General features: G+C 41.3%; 1 long non-coding RNA gene across 4 annotated transcripts in view; it reads left to right on the forward strand.

Moving 5' to 3' along the window:
* LOC100773945 overlaps positions 1 to 10,657 on the forward strand; it is a 79,663-nt gene extending 69,006 nt beyond the window's left edge. For all 4 annotated transcript variants that reach the window (XR_003486294.2, XR_003486292.2, XR_003486295.2 and 1 more), the window contains 3 exons: positions 458 to 579; positions 3,649 to 3,718; positions 6,289 to 10,657. This is a non-coding gene — a long non-coding RNA (uncharacterized LOC100773945). The remainder of the gene's footprint in view (positions 1 to 457; positions 580 to 3,648; positions 3,719 to 6,288) is intronic.
* Positions 10,658 to 17,602: the final 6,945 nt, after the last annotated feature.

The following is a 17,602-nucleotide window of genomic DNA, read 5'->3' on the forward strand; positions in this document are numbered from 1 at the left end:
AAATATTTCATAATTTGGAGTTATTTTATAACCTCAGGATTTTTAATGAAATTTCACAAAGATCTCTTCATTATTGAGTACGACTAACCCTGCCACCACTGGTACTATGACAACATCCCATGAGCACAATACACTCTCCTCTTTGACCTGTGGCGGTGGCACAATTCTCTTCCAGGCCTGACAGCTGGGTCTCATAAGACCTCTGGAACACCAAGCATAGTCTGTGACAGCTGACTCTGGCAAGAGCGATTGCTGTAGACAAACAATTCCATTTGACTAGTTACTTGAAAGAAGCAAGAAAAAATTATTTGACTTGACTGTGTATTGAGATAAGCTTTCATTAGCCCCAAATCTGGAATGACTAGAAAATGTTCACTTTGAAAATAGACATCTACTTAGAAAGTGGAGAGGGACAATTTGATGATTTACACTCAGGTTTTCCTCTATCCCTTTCCAGCAGCTGTTTTTTAAGCTTGAGGGAACACTGGCTGACATACCGAACACCAGATCCAGAGCCAGCAAGTGGTATATATAAACCTGGAGATGGCCCAGCAGTCCACACACCACTGAACACTGTAGGTGAGTAGAAAGCAGGTCATCGGCAAACAGTATTTTCAGAGACATTTCCTAATCCCTGTCTCTTCCCCGAAGGTTATTCCTACTAACCTGTATCTGTTCTGCATTCTCCAATCCTTTGACTTGTATAACATGAATTATTAATATATATCATTTTCAGAAGCCTTACCAATGTTAAAAAAACTGGATGAAACACAGGCTATAATTTGTTTAGTGATTCAAAGTTCTTATGAGCCATATCTCCAATTCACAGGGCCCCTCAGGGCAGAAGTTAACAAAAGACACAGCAAACTTCAGTGTTTCCAACACAGAAGCATTTTTCAATGCACACATATATGCACTGAGGGAGCTGGAGAGACAGCTCATTATGTAAAGTTTTTGTTGCACAAGCATAAGGACCTAAACACTCAGGTAAAAATCAGCCAGAGTGCACTAGTCTCTATCCTGGTGGGGGCTGGAGTAAGAGGCAGGCAGATCCTCAGGGATCACTGGTCTTCCAGTCTAGCTGAACCTGCAAGCTCCAGTCTCAGTAAGAGAACCTGTCTTGGGTTCTCTTTGGAATGCCAAGGGCCATTCCAAACTGAGTGGACTGTGGTGCCATCCGGAGCCACAGAGACACCCAGCATAGAGTGCAGCATAGGGTTGTGTCTGGGTCACTTATCCTACCACAACAGAGTCTGTGTTGATATCAGTGGCCCAAATTGCCACCAAAGGCCATACAGGCCCATGTTCGAGGCCACACCTGTAGCCATACAAGTGTCCAAGAGCCATGTGGCCTCCTCTGGGGCCATGACAATCTTAGTTGCCTGAGCTATCACCTGGGCCATGGTATTGTCCCAGCCAGGGCTGCTGCTGAGAGCTATATCTGGGTCTGTTGTCCTGCTACAGCTGTTGTCCATGTCCAGGGTTACCAGATGGGGTCATAGGAACCATATTTGCTGAAATTGGAGGTCCATGCTGAGCTGGCCCCACCCTTTACTGGCCTTGCGCCTGGCTAAACACTGTAGTGGCTGAGACCTTGCCTGGCCCCTCATGGGAGAGCTGGCCCCCACAATCAGAAGAGATGGTCCTATCCCTCACCAAGAGCATGGAAGAGCTGGCCCTGATGGCATGGGCCTAGGAGAGCTAGATCCATACATCACAGGAGGCAGGTGTTCCCAGTGGCCCAGACTGACCAGCTCAGCTACCATCCACACCCACATCCTGGGCCTTGGGTTGGCTCACCCCAACATCTACCCCATCTATAAACTGCTGGACTGTGCGAAGGGACTGGCCCTGCAGAATGATAGCCACAGGCTATCCATGACTCAGGACAACTGCTAGATATCTAAGAGGAGTTTTGGTGAAAGTCCATTGATGATGGCATGCCAGAGGTCAGAGGCCTTTAATCAGACCAATGCTCAATGCAATGAACATTTCTGGGTGGATCTGACTGGACAAAGGGGTATAATGTGTGACACAATGCAGCTCCCAGTGCCATTAGGATGAATGAAGAGGTTTGGAGAGACAGGAAGGATGAACAAGATGGTATTTTTGTTTGCCTTAGTTTGTTTTTAATTAAATTGGTGGGTCTTTTGGGGGGCATGGCACTGCAGTAGTGAGGGGCATATATGGAGGGACAGGGAGGTGAGGGGGATTGGGGTGCATGACATGAAATTCCCAAAGAATCAATAAAGAATATGCTTAAAAGAGAGATTCTGTTATAAAAAAAATGTAGTGGAGAACAACAGAGTAAAAGACCAATGTCAACCTCTGGCACCGTACACCCAGGTATGTGTGTGAGACACACATGTGCACACACACACACACACACACACACACACACACACACACACACACAGAGAGAGAGAGAGAGAGAGAGAGAGAGAGAGAGAGAGCAAAGGATGTTCCTTTCTCCTTTGAAAAAGTGTTGTTGCAAACCAGTCCAGAACTTGAGTGTACAGTGATCCCAGTTTCAGTCAGCCAGTTGCCAGATGTTACACTGGCCAGGCTCATGAGAAAGATGGCTCTGGAATTCTGTGTGGATCATCTATAGCCATCTTGGAAAGAGTTTTGGCCCTGTGCCTCCAAACCAATTAAGCAAGGACAGGCTCCATTCACGATCTTCTGCTTTTCACTGACAGATTATGATGACCAGGCCAATAGATTCTGTGATTCTGTTAAGGATCAAATTCCCTTTGATTGGGTTCCTTCAGAGAAAGCTTAGAATTAATGCCATTAAGTGTAGGTGTTGACTTTTCTAACAGAAGGCAGAATATATAACCCAACTGTGCAATGAGGGTGTGTGTGCGCACTGGACATTTCAAGCCTCTTTAACAAATATGTGACTCAGTTGTGACACTTACTAGACACTATCTCAGCAAATACTTCATCATGGTACTCAGCCCTTCACACCCGTAAAGACTGAGAGTCACTGATAGCTTAAGTATCTTCTCTTAATTTTTCATTTAAATATCAATAATGTACATGACTTCAATATTAATTTATATAGTTCATCAACAAAACTATAAAGTCCCTGAGGACTTTATATCTTAGATGTTTTTCATTTATCTGTATTTTAATTTGTCTTCATGAGCATATGGCAGCGACTAGTTAATACATCCCATTACCATTTCAGGTAACAAATACACTTTCTCTCCTCCCTTGGAGCTAAACATGACAATGTGCCTGAGTTCTGAATAACAGTGTAGTAAGAAATAAGGTTCCCCATTTCTAAGACAGACTCAACAAATATCCCATCCACAACTCTGTTGGCCCTTCCCTTGCCTGCTATTTGAATGGAGAGTATCGAGGAATTGTTGACAGTACGGGCAGAGCCACCAGAAATGGAAAAGGAGCAGGCTCCTGAATTTCCTCTTTTGGAGAGTTACCCAGTTGCTACCTCACAGAGAACAACAATCAGGTTGAACTGGAGAGTAAGAAGTAAAGTCTTCACCATACACCGTGGAATTCTGGAATTCTAAAATGTGAGCGTTTAGCTTACCTTACACAGAGTTTACACAGAGCTCTCCATTTAAGTGTGTATCATGTATGTGTTGTTTATTTATTTCCTTATCTCCCTAAATATTCTAGAAGCCCCTTGAAGCTGGAGCTGTGCCTAATGTTGCTCTCCAGCAAGCATTTGCTCCTGGCCCAGTGCCTGGTAAGTAGCAAGTCCTCAATAAATCCTGTTGAGTGTGTGAATACAGGAAAACGTGTACAAACACGAATAAGTTAATAAATGCCTCTTCAGCTGAAGCATGGAAACAAGGGAAGAAATCCAAAAGCAGATCTCAAAAAAATACCCATCATTTCTTACGTTGTCTTTCTTCATCTGATGCAAAACATTTCAAAAGCAAATTGTGACATTCTCCAATTAATCCAGTCATATCATGGCTACTGAACAAATGGCCTATGATATTTTCTGCTCTCACACCATGTCTATATAACTTAGTCTTCCTTAATGAGTGTGATTGTGTTGCTATGTGACATATTTTAGCAGCCAGCCAACGTTACACCTGTGCTGGTGCCATTTGAATGCTGTACTAATTTTGCCTAATTTGTTCTGATACATAATAACTCTTCTAGCCAGACAGCTCCAGATGCCTGCCTAAAACAACTTGCATCTTTATAAGAGCCCCTGTGTAGATCAGATTAGATCAACAGTCCTGGCACAAAATGCTGGAAAGTAATCTCCCTTTGTCTTCTCTGACTGTAAAGCCAAATCAATGCCAGCAGGTGCCTTTACATGTTATTGCTTTTGCTGTCAGTCAGTGCCAACACAGACAAGCTCAACAGGATTAGAAGAAGCAGAGTGATTCTTAAAACATGCCTGCTGTCAGGACAAGTGGGTATATTGCATCTATTGCCTGGTGTACACATCCACAGCATCCGACAAAGAATATAGTTTAGGGTTTGATAAAAACTCAGGACATACACAGTTTAATGAGAAATAACTGTAGAGCATGAGCACAATACAACTAGTCACATAATGGCTAGAGGCCAAGACATCAGCTAATTATCCAATCTGCACATCACATGTTTATAAGAAACATCTCTTACCTATTTATGTTTAATTTACAAATTGTCAATCTTCCCTTAATTGTACCTATTTGGTACTGCACAAGGAAATAATCACTTATAAATTTTGGTAATTGACTGGTATATACATTAACAATGTTAGACTTTCCAAGATGTATTTGTCTATAAGACTCTGGTTCTGCATGCCAGTGGATTACAAATAACAAATTATTGACTATATATTTTCAAGACATGAAATATATTTACTATCCCTTTGAGCCTAGGCTAGCCTGTTATTATCTTGACCAGTCTGCTTAGTGAAAGTGATAGTATTCTAGCCTCTGTCTTACTTTTACAAAGATGGCAGCTTCTACTTTGGCCTGTTTTAGTCACCTTGTGAGAAGTTTACACCCATGCTGGAGAGACCACACTAGGAGGATATAAGTCATGTGCTAAAGACAAAGATCTATGTGAACTCAGCTTTGGGCCTCAATCTAGCAGACTTTTGAGTAAATTCTCTTTTTTTCCCTTCAGACTGGCCAAGCCCCCAAACATAAGTCATGAATGGACCCATACAACAAACACCTTAAACAGGAGAAGAATCACCCAGCTAAGCTCTGATGGAAGCCCTCTCAAATCAAATGGTTACATATGAAAACTTGGCCCTAAATAGCACATCTATATCACTCCCTCCAAAGTGCAGGGGACATTTAGTAAGAAGGGGCAGAAAGAATGTAGGAACCAGAGGAGGAGTATGGAGCTGTGTTCTAAACAGGACATGGCCATTCCACTCACACAATCATAGCAGCTGTGATTTCCTCATAAGACTTGCACAAGATTGATCCTAGCAACATTCCATCATGGCTGGAGAAGGAAAATTAGAGGCCCCAGCTCTCCTTAAGGACTCATGGGCAGTTAATGATGGGGGGCACTTTCTTCAGTGGTGCAACCACTGGCTAGTTTCACATGCTCTAATAAATAAACCTTCCACATATGCTCATGCAAATAACTCTAATTAAACTCAGTGGATTACAAAACCTTTAAAAACAAAACAAAAAAGTCATGAAAATAGAAGGAGCTTTCTCAGGGACCCACAGGCATTCAGCAGATTTGAGAGACAGTAAGAGATAGTTAACAGGAATATATGATCCAATTACATCAAAACTTAGATGACACTGTCAAAGAATAAGCGTGTAAAAGAAATGATTTTTAAAGTAAATATAACAAGCAAAATGCATTGATTACACACAATAAAATGTGGAATTTCTCTCTATTACAAAGAAGGAGAAAGGGGAAGAAAGGGAGAGGAGGAACTGTTATTTATAATAAAATCCTTGTTTAGAAGTACCAAATTTGTGGGGGTACTTTAAATGCAGCAAGCAATAAAAAACATGGACATAAAATGGGAAAATTCATTGGGATGGCCAAACCTTAAAATGACCTGTTTAGAAGAACACAGGGAAGGATGGGTGTGGACAGTTCCACTCTGCAGAGATAGGGCACCCCAGAGCTGGCCCAGCCTAGCTGTAATCCCTCTAAGCCTTAGCTCAGTCACCATCGCTTAACTTCTGCTGACTGGCCTGAGGGATTTCTTTCCAAAGGCCATAAAATTAAATTAGAATTCACTGCTTAAGTGTAATGATTTCCCACTGTTTACGTGGGTTATCGTTTACAACCAACTGGCATTTAATCAAACCACTATTTTTATTTCAGGACCAGAGGCCACAACATTGTGTATTTTCTCTATCTCCCTGTCGAGCAAGACAGCTTCATCCAGACTGTGAAGGGATATCAAATTGTTTATGAAAAGCCAGCATGAAATATTGTTTTCAAACAAATTTATGATTTCACACCAACTTAAGAAAGATTTAGTTCATTTTGCTGATTGACACATAATTTTCCATTTACATATATAATAATAACAAAATCTGGAGGGGAGAAAGTAGGAATTAAAGGAATATATCCACATTCTGGTATAAATTTGCTAATAAAGTTGGTCCCCTCCCAGCTCTGATTCTGCTGGGAGCAGGAGGAATACAAATTACGTGCAAGATTGCCTATTGCAATGAATTCTCCATGCTCTGTACACTTTGGATCTTCTGATATCCACATCCCTTTTCTTGTCCTTTGTTTGGTCCATAATCCCCTCTCTTCTCCCTCCTTCGTTCTTCAATCAAGACTCATTACGTGTCTACTGGACACACCCATGGTGTTGTCTACTCTGAATATTTCCTTCTATTTTTGAGCACCACTGCTCTCCTCCAGTATAAGTATTGCCTCCCTCTGGACCCTGACTCCAGATCCTTGGATGGCTGCAGCAAACAAGAAAATCAAATTAGCCACGTACCTGTCACCATGTGGTGCTAAATTCTTCCTTTTGAATTCTTTCCTCTGTCATTAGACTGTACATCATCACCTGTGAACATCTATACCTCTGTTGATTCCAGATTAATGTTCTTATCTCAAATTAACATGCCTACCTTTCCTAACAGAACTGAAATCTCTAAAGACAGACCTGATTCTTTTACTCTTCCCAACACCAAGCAACTATACCAACTGTGTTCTCTTTGAAGGTAGTAGGCATTTGTCTAGCAAATCCTGTTACATCATGAAATATATTAAACAGAATCTCAGAAGGGCTTCCATCCCTCTTTGATAAATTATTGACAGCACAAATACAACTTTGGAAATAAGGTAGTTGGTTACTGTGAAGATCACATTTACATATCATCTCCTACCATAGAGTCCTTTGATGTCACTGGTGTTGGGCAGATTTCCATCTTCTAAATAGCTAATTAGTTGATGCTAGGTGTGCAGCAATCCATGTGATTGGAACTATGCATAACCAAATTTTCCCTAATAAACTGTATTTAGATCAATTCTATTAATTATTTTAAAATAATCATTGTCTTCAAAATCCCTTAGGAGTTCATAAGACAAAACTTTTGAAGTTATATGAATTTTCAGGATGGCTTCAGGTAAGTTGACAATTAAAAAGCAGGCCCAGCAAGTAATAGGGTATTTACATATAGGGGCAATCACAGTTCAGGGAAACGTACATTTTATTTTATACATGCCAGTAGCTGTTATGGTCGTGACACAGCTGCTAAAAATTACAGGTTTTCAGTGGCAAGCCTCAGCCGTCACTATAATTATTATTATTTCATCAAAAACAATCGCAGGGAGTATTTTAGGCTGACAAAAGCCTTCTAGGTCTTTGTTTATTCAGTGCACCGTATATTCTGCCCTCCATGCCAACTGAGTTAAAGCTCTCTTCCTCCTGACTTAAAACCTATTATTAGAGCAAGCAGAGGTTCTGTCTTTAATACGAAGTAGAACTGGAGATGGCAAGAGCACTATCACAGAATAAATGAAAGAAAGCACAACCTGAGAAGATTAATCTGTGGGTTTCCAACATCATCCCCACAAAGGGATTGCGGTTTACTGAGTAGCATCAACTCCAAAGGCATAAAGCAACACACAGATGCTGACCTGAATGTATTGACACTCAGAGACAGTATCAACAACTCAAGGAGGCGAGATCTGCTGGCTAAGCAGCAAATTTGGAAAAAACTGCTCATCTGGAAGCCTGGATTTTTCTCTTCTGGTACCATATGGACATTCTAAATGACGTTTCTCATCACAATGGAGGATCTCCTTGTCCTTTAAACTCTCCAACAAGGCTATAGCAGTATTCTTAAAAAAAAAAAAAAAAAACAGAGTTCTCAGTCATATAGTGTCCAAAGAAATGACAAGGGAACAAAAAAACCACTTGCTGAAGTATGACTTCAGGACAGAGCACCAGTCAGTGGATGTTGATTTAAATAATGAGTTTCTCCAAAATGTATGTGTCGAAGTCCTGGTCTCTAATATATTGTTTAGAGATGAGACTTTGGGGAAGTGATTAGATCATAAGATCTCTGACCTTGTCAGTGATGTAACCTACTCATGGATGCATAGTGTAATGGCATTGATAGAAGGTGATGCTAACCAGGAGGAAGGTCCTGGTTGGTGGAAATGGGTCAGTTAAGGTGTGACTTTGAAGGATGTACCTTGTCTATGGCTCCTTCCTGTCTCATTCTGCCTCCCAGAACAGAGATGAACAGTTTTACTCCAGTACAATCTCTGCACAGTGGTTCCCTGATTCATGTTAAGCTGATGACCAGGGCCCACCCAGCCACACAACCAAAATCCCTGAGCCGAGAGCCAAAACAAATCCTGCTGCTTTCAGGGGTTCTGTTCCCCAGGCATATCATCACAGCAACATAAACACTTGACTAACACAGCTAAGGATAGATTATGGAGGCATTTCAAGCAGTCCAGGCTGTAGCCACAACTGCCAGCAAGCATTTTAGAGTGTATTACGGATTGATATTGAAATAGACAGTGTGCCTCATGCCAGCACCATGTTAGGAGAATCACATTTCATTTTTGGCTGTTGAATAAAATAGGAAAGTAAAGGTTCTAAAATTCCTAGCCCATATTTTACAGGAAAACTTTCAATATTTCTATTATGAGTAAAGTCAAGAGCTAATGCTGAAGATGGCAGTCTGGGAAGGCTGTGGTCTGATCTATATGGTTTTATAATACGAAGCTGGATGCCCCTATTTTGCTCAATATTCATGAATGACAAGCCATGTCTAAAGCCCTGCGAGACCTATTGAAATATGAAGTTCCCTTTCCATATAAATTAAGTAAATTTTAGTAACACTTAGGTTCTTAATGTTCTATAAGTGTTTTAAGATGAGCCTGCACTTGTTTGCCAAAGGCAGTACTCCAAAATGAATCAGCAGCCGCACTGTATGTAGAAATGCTCACATTTGCCAAAGCTTAAACAACATTGTTTTCATTAGGTTATGTTCAACTATGTACATTGTTACATTTCAAACCACAGTTTCCTGTCTTTCTGTGCTCCTTTTGAGGCTCCTGTACTTAATATCATTACTACACTTTAAACAAACGGGAAGTTCTATTTCTGGCTTAGTTGTTGTATGAGTCAACATTGAGCCCACTTAAAAAAATCACGCACTTGCCATGAGGTTGAGGGAAGACACTTCTTAAAAAATATATCACATTATAGCTCCATTAACATTGAGAATATAAAGGGGGGGTCCATTTTGATTCACTGGTCTGCCTTCTCAACAGCAAACTGGAGGGCTATTCTCTAAGGCCATGCCTGAATATTTAACCTATTCAAGTTTTCACATTTTATTTTCACAGTCCAGTGGCTATACCACTAATTTCCCCTGAAAATTAACCTGTAGACCTCTCTCTAAAACATTCTTCCTATAAACTTGGAATTATTCATGTCTTTGTTTTTCAACTTTAAGATCCATGGCAAGGCTTTGAAAAATAAAATCCACAAAAGGAGGCATCCCCAGAATTCTCTTCCTTCAGAGAAATGAATGCTCTAACAAATAAGAAGTGCAGCAACATTTCCAAAAGCACCAATGAAAAGCAGACAATCGGGACACCAACACTTCCAAAGTAAAACTAAAATAGAAAAATATTTCAAAGAAAACATAAACTCTGAAGACATATAGTCAACCAGGAGTTCAACTGTGTATTACTCAATTTATATAAAGATGTAGCAAATATCCAAAGTGCCTGCAGATATAAAATAGTTACTGCTGGCAGTTTGATGAGGTTCAAACTCTGTGGAGAAGAATTGCAAAGCCAATTTGTTATATCAAGGTAAATCTGAACTAAGTGCTCAAATTTGCCCGGAGCAAATGTAACAAAAACCATCTCCTTATTCCCTTTTTATTCAGTAAGAAAAGACATTGCACATCATTCCCCTACCTGGAGACACAGTTAACATGCACAGACTTTCTTGGAACAAAAAGGTGACAAGCTCACATCACAGCTGCCCCACATTTACCTAAGTCGTAACCACGCACCCAGAGGAGATAGAATACCACCTCAGAGAAGGAGAAGAATTCCATTCAGGCAGCACAGGGAGGGGTCACTAAAATGTGTGTGTTCTCCCCCTACCTTCCACAACAGCTTTATGTCTCTGTTGAAAATTATCAGAGGAAAAGAAAAATCTGTGAGAAAGGAGCAATTAAAAATGTTCAGCTTTCCTTGGCTACATTCCCTTTGTTGTGGGGGCATTTAACTTAGGAAGTGGGCACTGAAAGGATTGGTAAGATAAGAACCAGGTAAATATATTTTTTTAAAGTTTGTGATGAATTCAATAACAATAAGCCCCACAAGCTGAAATATGTAAATGTTTGTTCTACAGTTGGTGAAACTGTTTGGGAAGGATTAAGAGGTATGGCATTGTCGGAGGAGGTGTGTCATGGGGCCAGGGGTGAGGGTGGGGGCGGGAGGAATAGATGACACTTTGGGATTTAGAGGGAGCTGTTACAGGTTGAAAGAGAAATCTGGCACTAGGGAAATGTCCAGGGATCCACAAGGATGACCCAACTAAGAATCCAAGCAATAGTGGAGAGGCTACCTTAAATACCCTCCCCGGATAATGAGATTGATGACTACCTTATATGCCATCCTAGAGCTTTCATCCGGTAGCTGATGGAAGCAAAAACAGAGATCCACAGCAAAGCAGTGAACTGAATTCCTGGGAGGGAGGAGGAATGAGCAAAGGGGTCAAGACCATGCTGGGGAAACCCAGAGAAACAGCTGACCTGAGAAAGTGGGAGCTCACGGACCCCAGTCTGACAGCTGGGGAACCAGCATAGGACTGGACCAGGTCCTCTGAACATGGGTGTCAGTTGGGAGGCCTGGGCAGTCTATGGGGTCTCTGGCAGTGGAACCATTATTTATCCCTAGTGCATGCATGGACTTTGGAAGCCCATTCCCTATGGAGAGACAATCTCTCAGCCTAGATAAATGGGGAAGGGCCTAGGTCCTGCTCCAAATGATGTGACAGACTTTGATGATCCCTCATAGGAGGCCTCTCCCTCCCTGGGAAGTGGATAATGGGTGTGATGAGAGATTGGTGGGGCATGTGGGAGGGCTGGAGGGAGAGGGAACTGCGATTGGTATGTAAAATAAGATTGTTTTTAATTTAAATAAAAATTTATTTTTTAAAAAAGCACACTCCATTGTGAACTAGCTTTTTGTCTTTCTGCCTCATGTTTGCAGATATGATGTAAGCTCTTAGCTACTGCTCCAGCGCTGCTGCCCTGCTCTCTGCCATGATAATTATCAATTCACCCTCTCAAGCTGCAAATAAGATCTCAATAAAATGCTTTCCTTTATAAATGGCCTTGACCATGATGTGCCATCACAGCAATGACAAGGTAACTTAGAACTGAAGTGGAGCTGCCCTATAATGGAGAAACAATATCCTGACAAGACACCACCTGCTAGAAAATAAAACCCCAACATCAAAAATGGTATCTCTTCTTGTGTTACTGGCCAGTGGGATCTTACAGATCTACAAACATGACAGGCTTATGTTATTGATCTCTGTTACTCCCCAGAACTTGAAGGTAAGACCCTATTGCTGAAGATACCATATACTTAAGTCATAAAGAATGGAGAAATTGGAGAGGTGGGAGGGGGAGTTGTGGTTGGAATGTGAGATGAAACCAAAAAATGAAAAAGGGAAAAAAGGAATGGAAAAATCAAATGGGTATTGACAACCTTCATACATACTGAGTTGCTTTCATAGTGCTGGAAGGTGTTATGCAAACTACCAGAGAAGAAAAACAAACATCTATTTTAACCAGCTACAAATCCTGTGATCCATAATAATAATGGTCTTGGCAAGATATGCCCACTGTTGCAATAGTGGCATGACCATCACAGGAGTAACCAAGTTCTTTATGATTGGATTTAAGACCTGCTCCATGAGATGGCACCCAAACCTGGCAGTTGTTTGTGCCAAGAACTATGACTCAATACATAATTAGCCCTAATGGAGAACCTAGTAGTATTATCCTGCTGAGTAAAGACAGTTTTAAAACAACTCCTATTGACTTACTGCTATACCCAGAGATCAATGCATAGCTCAATCCATATCAGAGAAGCTTATTCTTTCAGTAGATGAAAATTAACACAGAGACCCACAACTGTCAACACTCAGAGGATAAGAGACTTGAGTGTTCGGCCACCGATGAGACAGCTATATCATGTACCCTTTCCCAAGCACAGTGATCATTTATAAAAGTGGGTGGAAAGATTGTAAGACTCAGGTAGTAGGTGACTAAATGGGAAAAAGTGTTTCTGGATACAAGAGGGCACTTGTACATATGAACTCACAATGATTGTGACAGCAAGCACAATTTCTGTTCAGAGTCAACTCACAATGTTTGTGACAGCATGAACAAGTTCTATTCAAAGTCAAGACAGACAAAACCCCAGTGTGAAGATAAGCATTAAGTCCCAACCCTAGGCAAGGAGCTATTGACATTTGATAGCTGCTGGGGAGGTGGACTCCAATTTCTTTAAAGAGTATGAACCTTGGTAGTTGGTCCACTCTCCAGGGCAAGCCCTACATCCAAATAATATTTGGGCAACACTAATTTGTCTTAATGGGCTTTTTAAAAAAGAAAGAAACATGAAATTGAGTGGGTAGGGAAGTGTGGGTTAATTTGTGAAAAGTTGCAGGGTACAAATATGATCAAAATACATTGCATGATATTCTCAAATAAGAAAAATATTATTAATATTATTTAAGAAAACATCTGGGGCAAATGTTAGTGTTGTGAAGTCTTCACAATGTTCACAAGAAAAATATTGCATAATATAAAATGATAACAGACTTTGTAGGCATAAATTCTTAAGGTAATGATTTATTATAAACTAGTTCCTGTCCATCTTTTTAAAAAGCACATGAATTAAATTCACAAGAAATACATTTTTGGCATATACCTTTCCACTGACCACTTCAGCTTCCAATTCAACCTTCCTTTTCCTTTCTTTCTGTGCCTCTAGCTGCTTGTACTACTTACAACAACAACAAACTAAGTTAAATGCTACTTCAAGGTGTTTGTTGTCAGGAGTTGGTACAAAAACTCAATATAGAAAGGTTAGTGGATAAATGTCAGCCTGTCCTGCAATTCGTCCTCAGAGTACCACTTATTCCCATCACTTCCGTTTTATATTCACCTCTCTGTGGGGCAGTACGAAGAAAGGACTGGGTTACATGTGGTGATTCAGTCTTCATTCTTAGAGGGATTGAAGTCTGTGGCTGACTTCCCCTTCTTCTTAGCCATGATTGCTATAACTGTTGTCTATGTTGTCACAAGCCAGATGAACACTAGGAGGCTTTCTAGTGAATCTCGAGGTTGCAAGGCAGAGTCCCTTCTCCTTTTGTTATGCCCTCCAGTTCTTCATAGTAATAGAGATCTTACCTCTAGCCAAGTTGCCATGTCTTAATTTTGCTACTTTATGTAATGGTACAAGAAGGCCAAAATGATCATATGCTTGTTAAGGCTTTAGGTTCACGGCAGGTTTTACCTTGTGTTTGGTGGCACTGCCCTTTACCACACCTAGAGTCAAGTTTCCATATAAAATGAGCCTGAGGGAATAGGATGAGAAGCACAAATTCCCCAAGCAGCTCACTGGGAAAGGATGAGAGAGCCACAGAATGTGTCTACATTTTGCTTCCCTTATCAAATTCCCCAATATTCAAAACATAGTTGCTTATGGTAAATGGCCATGGGTCTTCTGAAAAAGGACTGAGGGATGCTTGTTGCTTGTTCTTGTGGTTACATTGCAGGAGTCTTCTGCCAGAGGCCCTACCTTTCCTGCAATTAATGGGCTATCACAATGACAACTCAGCTGTGCTGGAAGAGGGTAGAGGAAAACAACTTTCCATTGCAGTGGATGACATGAGCTGTCTTTCTGCCAGAAGTGGTCAGCTTTTTATTATATAAACCAAGAGAAGCCCTAGGTGGCATGCCCTCTATTTCATCCACAGAGGCAGTACCCCTTTAGTCACTGGTTGCCTTCCTGGCTTTGCTGTCTATTATATTATTTTGTTGCTGTCAGGTAAATTCTGGCACTTGATTCTGGGCTCTTAAAATTCTATCCATCCGCCTGATACTGAAAAATGTACCTAGATGGTATTATCCCTTCTTAACGCAAGCTTGGCACAAGGGGACAACAGCCTCAGAGAGATTTGCAAACATGCAAGTGCTCTTCACAGTTGGCATGCTGTGGGGCCAGCCCAGCTGTCTGTGAACAGATGAGGGTGAAGCAAATGTGGTATCCATACGTAATGGAGTTTTATTCAACCATGAAGAGTAATGAAATTACCTTATTTATAGGACTATGGATTGAAGTCAAGATTATGTTCATCTAAATGAGTCAAACTCAGGGAGTTCTCACATTTTCTTTCTTATGTAGATCCCGGATTTCATATATATATATATATATATATATATATATATATATATATGAAATATATATGAAATTTTCATATATATATGAATTAATTACATGACAGTACAAGTAGGACTATTGAGGAAAAGAAAGAGGACTGGGGGTAGGGAAAGGAAAGGAAGGGGTTGGTATGTGGAGTAAATATGGTGAAAGTACACCATGCCCTTTCATAGGAATTCCCTTCTGAACCTCATCTCTATTTACAATAAGTGAAAGTCAATAAAAACAATATAAGTAAACAAATACAAATGCAGTGCTCCCCACTGTAGCTTTCAATGTGACAAAGGAAGGCTTCCAGCCCCACTAAAGGTGTAAGCTCTCAGTTGCTAAACTCAAATCTAATATTGTTCTCCCCAAGCTCTCGATCCACTTTCTTCTACTCTACCATGGTATATCTAGCCACTCCATTTCACTAACTATGGGCTTGTTGTGTTCGAATTTCAAGGATTCATTCCCAAATTCCATTGAGGACAGATCCACTTGTCCCTACCAAGACATTAAATCAGAAGTCGTAAGAGAGTTGTATTCACAATGCATTGTTCTCCACTCACCCTTATAGTCTCTCTGGCGCAATTCTCTCAAAAACCCTTTCCCAATAGTGGTCTCCTGCTCTGGCTGGTACACAGTGCCCAGGTCTTCTGTGTCTCTGGAAGCATACACTGCTCTGTCCTAGGATGTACTATCATTGGATAACAGTTAATGATCTTTCACCAGGAAAGAGGGTAATGGTCGCATGTTGAGACGTCACACGTCATTAATGATAGAGCCACCACATCAGAGGTGGTTACTCATCTCCAGACCAAAGAGGGAACTCACTTGGAGAAAGAGAAAGAAAACTGATTTTTTTCAGTTTAGGAGAATCTAGGGATTCAAAGCACTTACGTTCATCAGTCCTCGGGGACCAATCTCTGCTTCCAGGATCCCTCCTACTATCTAACAGAACCTAAGCTTTGCCATCATCCTCACAGAATCTCTTCGCTGGGCTTTTATGCTCGGTGGCCTTTGGCCACCGAGCATAAAAAATCTCCTTCCTTGTTGGCATTCCCACTGTGCCCTGAGTTTACCCTCAACAACCCAAACCAATCAGCTTCTTTTTCTAAGGCTTTTAAAGTTATTAATGGAAGCCAATAATCTTACCACTGTCTTAGTCACTGTTCTATTGCTATAAAGGGACCCCATGACCAAGGAAAGTCTTATAAAAGAACATATTTGAGTAGGGCTTTGCTTACAGTTTCAGAGGCTTAGTTCATTATCACCATGGTAGGGAGCATAGCAGCGTGCAGGAAGACATGGTGCTAAAGAAGTAGCTGAGAGTTCTGCATCCTGATCCACAGACAACAGGAAGAGAATCCGACTGGGCCTGCTGTAGGCTTTTGAACACAGCCCATGCCAATGACACACTTTCTCCAACAAGGCCACATGTCCCAGTCCTCCTAATCCTTGTCAAATAGTGCCACTCCCTGATTACTAAGCATTCACATGTGGGCCATTCCTATCCACACCCCCAAAACCATCTTTAAATCACCCTTGGACTTGCTATTTTCCTATCTTCCATAACTTAAGCCTCGGCTTTATTTCCCTCTGTACCCTATCCCAGCACCCCTCTGTTTTCCACTTCCAGTATCACTACCACTGCTGCTTAGCCATGTCGTCAGCCCATGTCTCACCAGTACAGGCCTTTTGTTTTCAGACTCTATGCTGTTCAAATTCAGGATCCTACTACCGGAGCTGGCTTCCTGGGACCACTCCTGGTATTAATCATTTTGTTTGGATTCTCTGAAAAAGCAGAGCCTGAGTATCTCTGTGTAGTTAATTATGGAATTGATCCCAGGAAACTAGAGAGGTGAATTGAGAGAGTAAACAAAAAGAGGAAACATCAATTCAGAATGTATAATGAGCCTGCTTGGATACATAATTCAAGTGTTTTCAGTGCTATCTGCCTAATATTTGGAAGGATTATCTATTAACTGGCTTCCAAATCCCATGGCTCAAAAATTACCCCAAGGCTGTGTTCCCACATTTTGAAGCCCATTAAAATCACCTGGAGATCTTTCAAAACTCATGATGCCTGGGCTGAACCCCATAGCAATTAAAAGGAGACTGCCTGGAGAGAAAACTCTCTCTCTTTTAAAGATCCTCCCCCCAGTGATAACTGATGTATGACTCATTTTGGGAACAGCTTCCACAATAGGCTTAAGGAAATGCTAACTTCGTCCCACATTAAGGTTTGAACACACACCAAGCTGACCAAGCAGATTTCTATAGCAAGCCCCAGTCTTTAGCTGCAAAAACCTTTCGGAAGCAAAGCAAAAGATCCAGGGCACAGCTGACGGAGGGGCTGTTATATTTGTGGGCAGCCAGTTGCCCACAGCCAACTCACAGCCAGCTGCCACAGCTGCCACAGCCGGCTGGCAGGCGAAAGGCAGAGGAGGAATGTGTGACGCTCAGTATAAGGAGCTGAAGAACGAATGAATAATTGATGGTGGGGTTTGGTTGCGAAGTAGGATGTCAGTGCTCTGCTGAAGATTTCATGAAAGAACAGCCCACAGGAAGTGGTAAAACATGGACGAGCGTGAAAAGTAAGGTCAATTGGCTGCTTGCTAAAGTGGCAGGGCAGAGCAGGCACCAGGCAACCCATAATAGAGAGTTTTATTCAAATTACTTTTCTCAT

The sequence above is a fragment of the Cricetulus griseus genome, chromosome 6 (genome assembly GCF_003668045.3).
Source record: "Cricetulus griseus strain 17A/GY chromosome 6, alternate assembly CriGri-PICRH-1.0, whole genome shotgun sequence".
NCBI lineage: Eukaryota > Metazoa > Chordata > Mammalia > Rodentia > Cricetidae > Cricetulus > Cricetulus griseus.